Here is a 13,984-nt window from a genome sequence, read left to right as displayed (position 1 = left end):
TCTTGAAAATCCTACATTAATTTTTATTCGAAATACGTGACGGAAGACAAGTATCCAGGAATTCGTAAACATGCAGTCTTTCATGTATTCTATTATTTGGGATAAGATTTTCTGAAAATGACGAATTTTTCAAACATTTCACTTTCTCTTATGTAATATGTGTTTCACCTGAACTTCAGTTAGAATTTATAGATTTACAGTGTGACTCTGCAGTAAAATGCAAGTTTCTTGAAAATCCTACATTAATTTTTATTCGAAATACGTGACGGAAGACAAGTATCCAGGAATTCGTAAACATGCAGTCTTTCATGTATTCTATTATTTGGGATAAAATTTTCTGAAAATGACGAATTTTTCAAACATTTCTCTTTATCTTATGTAATATGTGTTTCACCTGAACTTCAGTTAGAATTTATAGATTTACAGTGTGACTCTGCAGTAAAATGCAAGTTTCTTGAAAATCCTACATTAATTTTTATTCGAAATACGTGACGGAAGACAAGTATCCAGGAATTCGTAAACATGCAATCTTCATGTATTCTATCTTTGGCATTGCCTACATATGTGAACAGCTTTTTAGTAAAATGAAAATTCAAAAATCAAAAACAAGAACACGGCTGACAGAGAGACATTTGGAGGAAACTTTTAAGAATTGCAACAACACAGATTAAACCGGATATTGAAGCTTTAATCAAGAAAAAACAATGTCAAATTTCACATTGAAACCAAAGTAACTACCATCTCCAGCCAGTAATATAAGTTTTTTTTTTTTTTTTTTAATTTTTACTTTTTATTGTAAATGCATTTTGTAATATCGTTCTGTACAGTCATCTTTATACTTTTTTTCTTTCATAGTTAAAAAAAGTTGCAAAACATTTTAATTTGAATTCCAACTTTTGGATTGATTTTTTGGAACCAATGTATACATATACAAATCTGTAACACTATCTCTTCGCAGTTGTACACTCTTGTAAAAAAAAAACCTCCCTTTTTACTTCCTTGTACGAAGTAAAAAGAAAGTACTGTAATCACGAAAAGTTTCAGGCAACATATTTCAACGAAAATATCCATTTTGATCGCTATCGAATGCAATTTAACGATGTTTTTGCGTGATATCTGTACGTAAGGACAGAATAAAAGACTCGTTTCCTCCAAAAAAATTATAAAACTGCTTTAAAATGAATTCTGAAGAGAATTTTTCGTGGAGTCTGTACGAACGTATGTACGTACGTGCGTACGTATCTCGCATAACTCAAAAAGGAGTAGCCTCAGAACATTGAAATTTTGTATGTAGGACAGCTATAACATGTAGATGTGCATCTCGTATTTTGGTTGCAATCGGCCGCACCAAACGCATATAAATATATTTATATATATATATATCCACTCTGTTACCCGGCTCAGTGATCTCAGTTTCTTTACTCTTATATGTTTGTAAATTGTACATTTTTTGCTTTAAAAATGATTGAATTATTTTGTTTTTATCTTCCGGTTAAGGTTTTTATTCCTTTAGTAAATCTGTATGCAATATTTTTAGAATTATCAACAATTTTAAAGTTGTTTAAGTGCCGCTAAGCCTTTTTTTTTTATGGTCGCCATTGATTGTTTACATTTGAAACAGCAGACTAGTGGATTTGTTGCCAATCTAGAGAAACTTAGCTTCGCAACAATAAAGATAACGCCTTCATTTATTATTGCCAATTAAATCATGCTTAATCCGTTCTGGAATTTTTTCGAGGAAATAAGCGTTTAAGATTTACTTCGTAATTTTTAATATACATATTTTGAGTTCTTATATATTTTTGCCTTCTCGCGAAGTGAGAACTGAATTAATTAAATGAGAAATACTCAATCGTGTGTGAAAAACTGTTTCTTTTTTGTTTTGTCTGCTTAATTTCTTTTATATTTCATTCTAGCTTTATTATAGTATTTGAATAGAACATGTGGCAACGATTAGATAATTCTATTCTTTAAATGATATAAATTTTGTGCATTATGAGTTATAATATGAACGAAATATAATACTGTTAAGTGAATCTAGCGCCAGAGTGTCGCTATGGTAAAGAAATACTAGAGTGAATTTTAAAGAATACATTTAGTATTTTATTGTGGTTTATGCGCTGTCGGCGAAGTAGATTTAATTCAATCCAATAAGTTTAAATGAAATGCAAGAAAAAATGCGTATAATTTAGTATTCCGTACAAGGAAGTCATGTGCTGTATACATCAGATTTTTTATATAAAATTTTCCGACTACAAGATTTTTTTGACTGACACGTGGCCCGCGGACCTTTGTGAATTTATTGATGTGGCTGTTGGATGTGAGAGGTTGAAGGTTCCTACTTTAGAGCGTGAGATCATTAGCGGACGCAGATATCTTAGTAATAACAACAACTACGAATAAAATTCTGTTGACACTGCATTTTTCGCTAGGCGCCAAAACAAAAAAAATAGACGTTGTTCGTGGATTTTGCAGCTGCTTTTAAAACACTTCAACTGAAGCGAATTTTTTTGAGTCATGAATTTCATTCCATCTGCCTTTTTCGTTTCCGATGTTTTCATAGTAGCTAAGGGTTGCCATATTCTAACTAATTAGAGAAAAAAAGAGTACCATTTAAAACTGTGGTAGCTACTTTGAAAATGGCTAAGTTTCTTGCAGATACAAAGCATATTGATCGGAAATCGTACCTAATAAAGCTATGCAAAAACGTACAAATTGTATCGAACACTGTACGTGCATTTGCCATACCAGCCCACAATGCAAATTTCGAGAGACTGTTTTCCCTAATGGTCTTCAATAATCGGATAAAAGTAACAAATTTGCAGTGGAGACAGTTGAAGCAATTTTGATTTGTTATTTTAATTTTAAAATGACTTGTGCCCAGTTTTATAATTATGTGAAAGAAGAACAGGATATAATTAAGGAAGTAAAAATCAACATAAAGGCATAAAAAAGATTAGTCTTACATCTTTTCTATTATTCGTTTTCTAGATTTTTACTCAAACTTTATTGATTTTTTTTATCAGAGTACAATAACCATTTTAAATGTAGCATATAAACTTCCCGTGTCAATGCTTAAAAATCACGCCACACTTATTCATAGTTAAATTTTAACGTAGGAAGTCCCAACAGCCGTCGAGCGGTAACGTCGCTGAACACCGGAAGTTCGGTCCGGGGTTTGAGTCCCGGCGGCATATTTCGTAAGTGCACATCTGCATCGCCACCAAGGTAGTTTCTTCTAGAATGGACCAATGGGCTTTCAGTAATATTTCTGCCATTTTACATGACTTCTGCCCCGCTCTGCAAATGTTTTGACACGCAATTCACATTACAAAATAATTAAAGCATCACGCTTTTCTTGTGAAAATTTTCAGTGCAAGTTAGATAAAATCTAAGCATAATTTAATTTATATATGTAAATAGTAGAAGTCTTAGGATTTTTTACTGCAGTCTGTATGAAAAAGATGTTCTATTATAATAGTCAATGCATAGTTTTATTCAAAGTGAACGTTCCTCATTTGCCTTTATACACATTTAGCGTGTTAAATTTCACATTAATAACTGTTCACACTTAAATGTACTCTCTATTCTTCAAAGAGAATGAATTTATTTTATTTACAACGAATATATTTAATTTATTCATATGTAACTTTTAACAACAGGTATAATCAGATCATTTACAATTGAATGATCTTTAATTGAATTGAATTGAATTTTTATTTAATTGATTTGACTTTTGATTTAATTGAATTTTGATTGAATTATCAAATTTTGAATCTTTTAAAATCAAAGGAACGCAAGCATTGAGATAAGAAAATACTAGATTTATTCTAACACTTCCAATTATTCTCAGCTCAATTAAAAAATTATACACTTGAATTCTCTTAATCCACAGGTGTTAGTAAATACATAACATTTGAGGTTAATTGTAGCTTAAGTTATTTTCTCGATATAAGGAGTGATAATATGTCACGAACATTAATCCGAATACCCTGTGCGTGATAAGTTTCGCGAAAATGAAATAAATGCGGACGATTAAATAAACTTACGAAAGCATTACGAGATTTTCTGTTAAATTGATAGCAGCATTTATAACTGCGAAACAAAAGCAAAATAAAACGTAAATAACAACTATGCAGTTTCAAAGACTCAGCGTCATAAGAGCAATAAAAGCTCATTGGTCCATTTTTGAAACCCCTCCTTCAGTGGCGATACTGGTGTGCACTTGTGAATTATGCGTCCCGGCGAAAGGGCTGACTGCATGGGTGTTTTCGTAGTTTTCGACATGTCTAACGTGTGCGAGCCAATTTCATTTCGGAAGCCCTCCACGAAGGCATCCCTTCTCTCAGGCAGCCCTTCTCCCTTGCGTGCTTTGCATTAATTTAACAAAACAAAAACATTAACTTAGGTAAGCTCCCGCCCTGACCGGGAAGTGGGTAGTGACTTTGACTGCGGTACCGAAGACCCTGGGTTCGAATCCCGGAGAAAGCATGGATGTAAATTGTATGTCCCTTCATAGGAGGCAATGATGGCCACTCGTTAGGTGCCTCCACGTTTTCAGGCCAACGCCTATAATCGGCTAGTGCCCGCCATATTAAAAAAAAAAAAAAAAAAAATCGAAAAGCTTTTAAGGGTTATATTGCGCTCAAAGGGGCCTTTTCTTTTTCAATTACGTACACATACATGTTTGTGTTGGTTGTGCTGCGTGCGATTATTATCGGCCAGGAGGTTTGCAGCAAGTTCGTATATTACATTATATATTACACATGCACATTTCGAAAGCATTTGGGGTAATGTTCTTTTGGTCTAAAAATATTTAAAAACTGCATATCTTTAGAATTTCCGTTAGACAGTCTCGCGCGCGGGAGATAATTTTTTTTCCGTTATTGTTTCTACTTCTCGTTTTGAAATCGTTGAGTTTATTAATCAAAAATTCCTTAAAAGTGTTCCAAAATATGAAGTAGACAATATAACATATTCCAAAAATCGAGCTTCCAGGTGTCCATATTCGGGTGGAGGACCACGTTATTCAAAATTTGTTAACTTTTAAGTATCATTGCTCTTCACAACGCGAGAAACATACATATATTCATGCGGATTCTTCATTATTTAATTTCTTTAAGTATAATACAGGGCGGTAGTATCTGGTGGCAACAATTTAAAAAGTTATACGCCCTTTATAATGAAACGACGTAAAATGTCGTCTCGAGATTAACAGCCCTTCTAAGTTAAGGCTTCTTTGGGCTTCTTTTTTTTTTAGAAAAACTAAAAACTTTCTAAACTTCAGACGGCTTAAGCTAGTTTTTATTAAAATTTACGACTACCAGGATTAAGTGCTAAAATGTGCTTCAGTTTATAATCTTTTTCGAAACTGTTTATGTATATATTTTTAAGCAATAAATTCTTAAGCATCAATAAATATTGATTTCTATTCTTTCAAAGAGCTTAGCTTGTTAATTCATATATCTTACGTTTTTCCGAAAGGCATTTTTTCCGAATGAAAGGTGAATCAACGAAAAATTACGTTTCCAGACTAATAGCCCGTTTCGGCCAAGAAAAGTCGGTGTCGTGTACAAATACAGAGACAAAGACAACACGCACCAAGCAATTTTCTCCAGAAAGAATTTTCTGCAATTTTTAATTAAGGTTAAATTTTTCTAAACTAAGAATTACATCTCTGTCTTGAGTTAGCTGTTTCAGTAAACAAGTAACGAAGTAAAATGAGATGCTTTAAAAAGTTCCAGTTGCTTTGAAAACGAGAAACGCATAGGTTAAATGGAGCCATAATAGAAAATATTGGCCCGTAATGGGAAAATAAGAAATAAATAACTAAAAAAGTACAAATAATTTTTAGCCCAGAAGAGCTATTAATTTCGTTTTGGCATTTTGCGTCGATTTACTATAAACGGCGAATCACTTTTCAAATTGTTGCCATCCAATATTATCGCCCTGTGTCTAATAAAAAAATTAAAGAGATTAAATAATGACGAATCTGCATTAATGTAAGTATGTTTCTCGCACTGTCATAAAACATTGGTACCTAGAGCCATCCAGTTTTGAATAACGTAATCCTCCACCGAATATGAAGAGCATTTGGAAGCTCTAATTTGGAATTTGTTTTATCATCGATTTCGTATTTTGTAACACTTTAACGAATTTTTAACGAACGATTTTAACGATTTCAAAGCGAGCGATGGCAACACTGCCAAAAAAAAAAAAAATCCTTCAGCACGCGAGACTGTGTATCGGAAATTCAAAGGATAGGCTCATTTTAAAATTATTCTGCGATATTGCTGTTGAATAGGATTTTATGGTTTCAGTGCAAAGAACATGAAATTTAATAAATAAATGTAACACACAGAAAACGTTAGAAAAAAAAAGTCCTTTTTGGCGTAACGTAAAATCTGAAATCTCACCAATGGCACACCCTACCGATGACCACTGAATACCGGCAGTTCGAATAAAATTAAAAATTGTTCGAACTAGTTTGCTACATGAGTATTTCTCATGATTTCTCACGTGTTTTGCAACATGAATATGATCTAGTTTCCCGCGAAAGTCCTCCACGAAGACTACCCATACCTCAGGCTGATACCTTTATAGTGCTGTGAGTATCCAAGTAACATAACATATTTTTTTAACCCAAAGGGACAGTGGGCCAGATGCCCATATTCGAGTAGAGACGTACGTTATTCAAAATTGGATGGCTCTAGGCACCGTTGTTTTATTACAATGCGAGAAACATACATACCTTTATGCAAATTCTTGATTATTTAATTTCAATATAATACCGGGCTTTAATATCAGATTGCAACAATTTCAAGTGATTCGCCGTTATTAGTTAATCTACGCAAAATGCCAAAACGAAATTAATAGTCCACCTGAGCTAACGCTCCTTTGGGCTTAAAAATTTATTGATACATGTATCGTTAAGTTATATCGATGCTCACAGTATCGTTAAGTTATATCGATGCCCCAGGAGCGGGAAAAATGGGCAGTGACCTCGCCGGTATTAGAAATCCGGACCTTCCGACTACACGCCGAACATGCTTCCAGCTACACCACGAAGGTATGCTCAGAGCAGGAAAAAAAATATCTTACATGCTTTTAAATACTTTAATTTATTAATTAATAACAGAAGGGAAATAATTACTAACAGAATGGAGAAACGACTGTCAAATAACAACAGTCGTTTTTCCGAATGGCAGCTGACTCGAATGAAAAGTGAAACAACTCAAAATCGTGTTTCGATACTAAAAGCCCTTTTGTAACCATTTAGTAAGGTTACAGTTTTTGCATTATTGTTTTACATTAGCATGTTTTCAGGGCTTAATTTCTAAAATTAGAAGAGCCGGAGCCCTAATTTAGGCCCTCAGGAAAGAGGAACAAGAAGAAATAAATAAATAAAATCATTAATCATTAAAATAATTAATGATTAAAGTGATTAATAATTAAAAAATATATTAAAATTTATTTCTTTAGTGATTTTAAATATAATTTAATCTAATAAATATATTATATATTAGATTATTAGTCCAAAAGGAGGCTTTTCCCTGAGGGACTATTGTTTTCGTTTTGCGATTTTGCGTGGAATCACTCTGAATGCCCGTTTCACTTTTCAAACTGTTGCTACCTAATATTATTGCCCTGTATTATATTTGAAGAAGTTAAATAATTAAGAATCTGTATAAATGTATGTATGTTTTTCGCATTGTGATAAAACAACGGTACCTAGAGCCATACAATTTTGAATGACGTAATCCTACTGCGAATATGGGCATCTGAAAGGCCAAATTTGAAATTTGTTTCGTTATCATTTTGTAAAACTTTAACGAATTTTTGATTAACAAACTCTACGATTTCAAAGCGAGCCATGGCAACATTGTACAGAAAAAACATTTTTATCTCCAGCGCGCGAAACTGCGTATCGGAAATACTAAAGATATGCTCAATTTAAAATTATTTTGCGGTATTCATCTTGAACTGAATTTTATGATTTAAGTGCAAAGAACATGATAATAAATAATTAAAGGTAACACACAAAATGTTAAAAATACGCCCCTTCGCATGTAATTTAAAATCTGAAACTTTTCAGATTTTCTTTTTTGTCTTTTTTTAAAATTTATCTCAAATTTTAATAAATCTAATGAGTAAATTTTAATATAATTTTATTGCTAAAATAAAATTTTCGAGATCAAATATCTACTGAAATTGTTCATTTCCATAAAAGAAGTCAAATAATTTTCAGAAACGTATGAACCCTTCGTAAATGCGAACAGTCTTTTCGTGTTTAGAATTTTATGCAAGATATATTACTGATCATATTTATATTAAATTAGTTAAATTCCATTTCTGTTTTGAAGGGCAATTTTTTCTCAGCGTTATAGTGTTTTATATTATAGTGTTATCATGATACCAATCATGATTATTACGATAGCAAAATAGTTATGGACAAACGTGATCACATTAAAGTGCGCTTGCAGTATATTTTTTACATCATTTATTATATATTCGTTACAATCACACATTCCCCTCCCAAATAGCTAATTAAATCATTTCCTTTGCCTAAAACTGAAGTTCAGTTTACTTGGTTCTATCTAAGTCATAATAAAGAATGTAACAAAGAATAAACACTTTTGTGTTACTTATCTGAAAATCTACGTGAAAACAAACGTGTGGGCTTTAGCCCCAATATAAACCTTAATGTAAATTCGTTGGTAAATAATTGAACTAAACGAGTGTTCGAACTGGCGAAATGTATTTAGCGAACAGGCAGAACGTTTATATGTTAAAAAGGTATCTGATAAAATAAGTTTATAATAAACAAATAAAATCTTGAACTTAGGCTTACTGTTACTGGAACAGGTACTTAGGCATACAGCTACATGGAGCTATTACCTACATTTGGGGTAGTTTGTAAGGGCATTGGCGGTATTATAAAAAATAAGTGCTTAGCGTCACACAAAAATTACGAACTTTTTATGGGTAAAACAAGAAATGTGTGGCGAGAAAACATCAGATACGAGAGCTCCTCGCGCCATCTATTGAGTAAATAAATAAAAAAAAGTTATTTAGTCGATCCTGAGAACACAGAGCAGGTGCGAATAGTTTTCAGCCCCAGTTTGTTCTGTTTATAAAAGTATCTGTTAGTTATTCGAAAACGCAGGTGTTTATTTTAGAAACCGAAAAAACACCTGCATTAATTCAAATTGTTCGAAAAATGCTAACAAAAGACAAGTCCATCCAATAAAATTTACTGCTATTCTTAACTAAATTTCTGACTGGCTGGAAAGGATGAATTTTCATCTTTTCCAGCCAATCAGAAAATTTATTGGATATTTGCGAGTGACTTTGGAAACGCAGAAAGAACTACCGCTCATTCTTAGTTCGAGATTTATCACGACTAAGGCGACTCAAATTTATCTGATTATCTACCGTTATATTTATCTTTAAACTTTTTTGCTTTACTTAACTTTTTATATTATATTTAAGTTACTTTTTATATTATATTTAACTTTTTATATTATATTTAACTTACTTTTTATATTATATTTAACTTTTTATATTATATTTAACTTTATCTGTATTTATATTATATTAACTTTTCATCTATACGTGTGTCCTATTTTCGTAAATTTGTACATATATATCATAAAAGTTTGAATTATTCAACATGAGCGCACCTAGGAAGAGCTCCAGGTAAGGGAATTTTTATCTATATACTTATTAATATTGTTATACTATTTATTTAGTTTTATTCTGTTTTTTTCATCGTTGCTGGTTTTCCCGGGTGCATATTTTCGAATTTCCGGGGAACGTAAGAAAATTTAAGGGAAAATGCATGCGCAAAAGCGCTAAATCTAGCAAACACGCTCATTTAACAGCGCGCCAAATCTAGTAAACCCGCTGATTCAAAGCCCCCTGAAGGCGGCTTTGGTTGATTTCAAATTGCATAAGTTGTAGGCGGCTTTGGTTGATTTCAAATTGCGTAAGTTGTAAGTCACCATTGAAATACTGGTTTAATTTTTTGATTCCTTTTTTTGATAGCGCTATGGATTTAACAGTTTGAACAAACAGCAAACGCGCCCATTTAAAATAGCGTGCCAAATCTAGCGAATTCAAATTAAACTCTAATAAAGTTCTTAAATAATAAGGTTCGCATACAATAAAGGCCTATTAGAGATATAGTTGAAATGTTTTAGTCCAAATTTAGTTGGATAAAAGATCGTAAAGAACTTGATATGGAACAATGTTAAAATTTTAAATACGTAACAGACGAAATGACAGCGTCGCTTGCAAAGCTGTGGCCTTGGCTACTAATGTTCAAAACTAAATTATGATTAACAGCATGAATTATAAACAAATAGCTAAGTTTATTGCTTTTTATTTTCCAGCTACCGAAATGCGACGCTACTAGAATACCAACGTTTGGAAACCAAAACCTAGCAATCATGAATCAGAACTAGTTGCCATTCAGCATAAAGAAATTTAAATATAAATATGAACTACTTATTGCCAATCAGCATAAAAGAAATATAAATATGAATATTAAAAAAATATTAAAGTTAATTTTATAAAATTTAAACACATGAACAAATGTATGAAATAAAAAATAATTATTTCTTATGCAATAACTGGGCCACTACAAAGCAAGTAAGATGAACGTTTTTATTATAAAAAGAATTCCTCGAAACGTTTTCCTTTTTTCTTTGTCTGTATTGTCTTATCGGGGAAGTGCAGAATCATAATGGAATAAAATTTTTCATGAAAGTCTTTAAAAAACCATAAAATCAATTATCGATACAGATATGACTGTATAAGTTTAGGTTAGGCCACTGGTTCTCAAACTGTGGTGCAATATAATATTTTTAGTGCTACAATTTTTACAGAAAAAAATTAAATGAATATAAAATTGCCCCCTTTTAACGTTTTGTTTTAATCTTTATTATTCAGAAACGTATATTTTTCAAGTTTTTGACTTTGGCAGCTCTAGCTTTAATGTTGAAATGATGACTTTTCCAAGAAAACTGGTTAAATTTTTTTAAATCTTGTGATATCTAAAATGTCAAAAAGGCAGAAATTACATATTTTTTTGTGTCTTGTCAATAATGGCCTTGTGACTCAGGTGTCTTCTTTGTTTTGTACAACTATATTATTTGCTTGATAGATGCGTTATTACTCACTATTTACTACTATTGTTATATATTATATACACTCGTAGTATACTTATTTATATTTTATTGTAATGTAAAAGTTTCACTTACAAATATAAATAAATAACATAAATTTAAAGGGTTTTATTCTTTGATTATATACACACCATTTAGGATGTATTGATTTTTAATGGCAATGCTTTTATGGTGGTACATTATCAGGTTCAATGTTTCTTCTTACCTTCTTCGGAAACATACAATGACCTGACTAGAACAGAGAGCTTACTAAAGCTATGTTCACTAATTGTAGTAAGTAGACAGGATACAGACGAAGGGTATACAAAACCCTTTATTTTTCTTTATATACAATGACTTCCGTACTTCGGAATACAATGACCCTCCACTCGGGGTCTAACGTAAAAGATATCAAAATAAAACTAAACTCTAATTTAACTTTAGAATAAGATTGGCCTTATAATAACAGGAAGCGTATGTAGCACAGAGACTGTGAACACTACAATACGTTTAATTTATCAAGAGGATTAAAACCTCTGGCCTGGAAGGCAAATAGCAACTGCGTAACTTCTAAGGTAAGCGGCCTGCTTCGAACTCACTGCTTCCTCTCTTCTGCTTGGCAAAAAGGCCACACTTAAATACTTGGCGTTCGCCAGACAACTTTGCATAAACTCCTTCACGCTTATAATTCTGGCCGGAAGTAGAAAATAAGAAGTGATAGTAAAGATTTAAAATAAAATAAACGTTAGTAAAACTTAAGATCCTTACATACTTCCCGCCAGAGTTAATTGGTTTGAAACTGAGGTCTAAAACGACCTTGTTGAAAACTTTTAACTCTAAAAACTAACGCGAGGCCAACCTTTTACAATCATAACTTAGCTAGAAGTTAAGATACAACGGAATTTTAAATTAAAGAAAATTTAAAAGAAAGAAATTTGTTACAATAGCAGCTCCCGGGATATACAACAATCTTTTTTTTTCTTTTTCATCTGTACTGCATCTAAACAGGAGCTTTATTCAATTCTGGTTCCTTCCAGAGATCTGGAAGGAAAACTAGTTTAATGAAATGTTACAGAATGACATTGCAAATAACATATAGAATATACTTTTCTTAACAGTCTTATTTCATTCATGACTATTTTAATTATCTCTCCCCGTGCTCTCTGACATGTGTTGTAAAAGAACACCATCCACGAATGTGTTTCTGTCTACGTGTGCCACACTTCCTCCTACAATCAAAACACTAACGTGTTAAAATTCAACATACGAGACCTCTTAACACACCCTAATTTCAACTCTAGACCCTGAGGTACTATTCTGAAAGTGGCTAACTTTAAAGTGTAGCGTCAGAGAGCCTAACTACATCATTCAACCTTTAACATATATTCGCCATGATTTAGTCTTTACAGTCACACGAATAACAAATTTTTAACATTACTTTCCCTTTTACCATATCACGGTATTTCTTAACATTTAAAATAACAGAACACATGTATATAAGAACATATCAACATGCCGTTAATTTTACACATTTGAAAACATACATTAGTAGTACATTGTTAACTTCTATTCTTTTCAAAGCAAGTGCCAATTCTTTCTACATTGAAATAATACTACATTTCAAAAAGTCTTTCAGACTAAAACTTCTTTCTTGCTAGAATGTTTTAAATAAAATTTATACAATAACTTTTTACAATATTTAAGTCTTTACACAACGCTATTATACATCAACTTTAGTTTTACGCTCGAGTAATTGAAAAACATAATAAGAAAATCGGTCACAACTCATTTCTCGCCCTTTTGGCGATAAAGGTAGACCTCGCATGAGGTAAAACTTCTTGAAATCTGCCACTTGCAGTAAGAATGAAAGATTAACTTAAGTTTGTAAAGTAACATAAAATTTTACTTATCTTTGTAATATTCAGACATCCTTTTCTGGGCCCAGTCTTTAAAGGTATAGCTGATAGTAGCTTGGTTGATCCTCCTTCTTGTACGGGCTCGCCCTTCAGTGCTTTCCTCTGGAAGCTTCCGTTTTTCACCACTACGGCCACCCTTGAACATCTTTCTTCTGTCCTCTGCTTGTGGTCTTGGCCGTTTGAAGGCAGCTGGTCTTGGTGGAACCGGGAAACTTCTGTCGTGATCCTGCTTGGACCTCGTTGTTGGCCGTTCAAATTTTTCTTGTACTTTTTCCTCCGCCGCTGATGGCCCTTCCGCAGTTCGGCGACTTTTGCTGCGGAGAGTTCTGTCGGATGAGTCAATCTTCCGTTTCACAGCCGGGTTATAGTTGCCGTCCTTTCTTCCGGTCCTTTCCACATACGTCGTCCTTCTCCCTTCTTCAATCTGGGGATGTTCATGAACTCTGTTTTCTGGACGGTGGAACGGCTTCTTTTTCTTTTTACCTTCAGTTTTTCCGCGGGGCAATTTTCTTTTCACTTGCTTCTGTCTCTCATTGGCTTGCCCTTGTACTTGTCGTTTTCCCACCTCTGGAACTTGTACCTGCGGTGTCTGCCGTACCGGATCCTGCAAAAGATCTGAAAAGATTTTCATTTTATTACGATCGAAGTAGGGTTTAATTTGATCCATATTTGCGGAACAGGTTTCACCATTTCTTGCCTTTAACACTACAACAGCGTGAGTTATTTTTCTATAACATATGGTCCTTCAAAGCGTGGAAAAAATTTGGCAATTTTATCTTCTGGTGCTGAAGAAAGTGAATGCTTAATTTTTAAAACTTCATCCCCTACTTTATAAGTTACTCCCCGTCGTTTCAGATCATAGTATAACTTCTGTTTTCTTTGTGCTACTTCCGTATTCTT

The 13,984-nt window shown here is 32.8% G+C and overlaps 1 protein-coding gene across 3 annotated transcripts in view; it reads right to left on the bottom strand.

Annotated features, from left to right (window-relative positions):
• Window positions 1-13,984, bottom strand: part of LOC146994850 (uncharacterized) — a 157,504-nt gene that overhangs the window by 118,470 nt on the left and 25,050 nt on the right. Inside the window, exon 1 of one of the 3 annotated variants that reach the window (XR_015043257.1) lies at window positions 8,852-8,990. The exons of 1 other annotated variant lie outside the window; for it this stretch is intronic. The gene's annotated coding sequence lies outside the window, so the exon portion shown is untranslated. Of the gene's footprint in view, window positions 1-8,851; window positions 8,991-13,984 lie in introns of those variants that run through there. One more of the 3 variants, XR_015043259.1, reaches the window with a different exon arrangement.

This window comes from Stegodyphus dumicola, chromosome 10 (genome assembly GCF_044657685.1).
Source record: "Stegodyphus dumicola isolate Sdum_Otavi_A_Nest chromosome 10, ASM4465768v1".
Lineage (NCBI taxonomy): Eukaryota > Metazoa > Arthropoda > Arachnida > Araneae > Eresidae > Stegodyphus > Stegodyphus dumicola.
The sequence above is the reverse complement of the archived record's forward strand: the minus strand, read 5'-3'. Positions and strand labels throughout refer to the sequence as shown.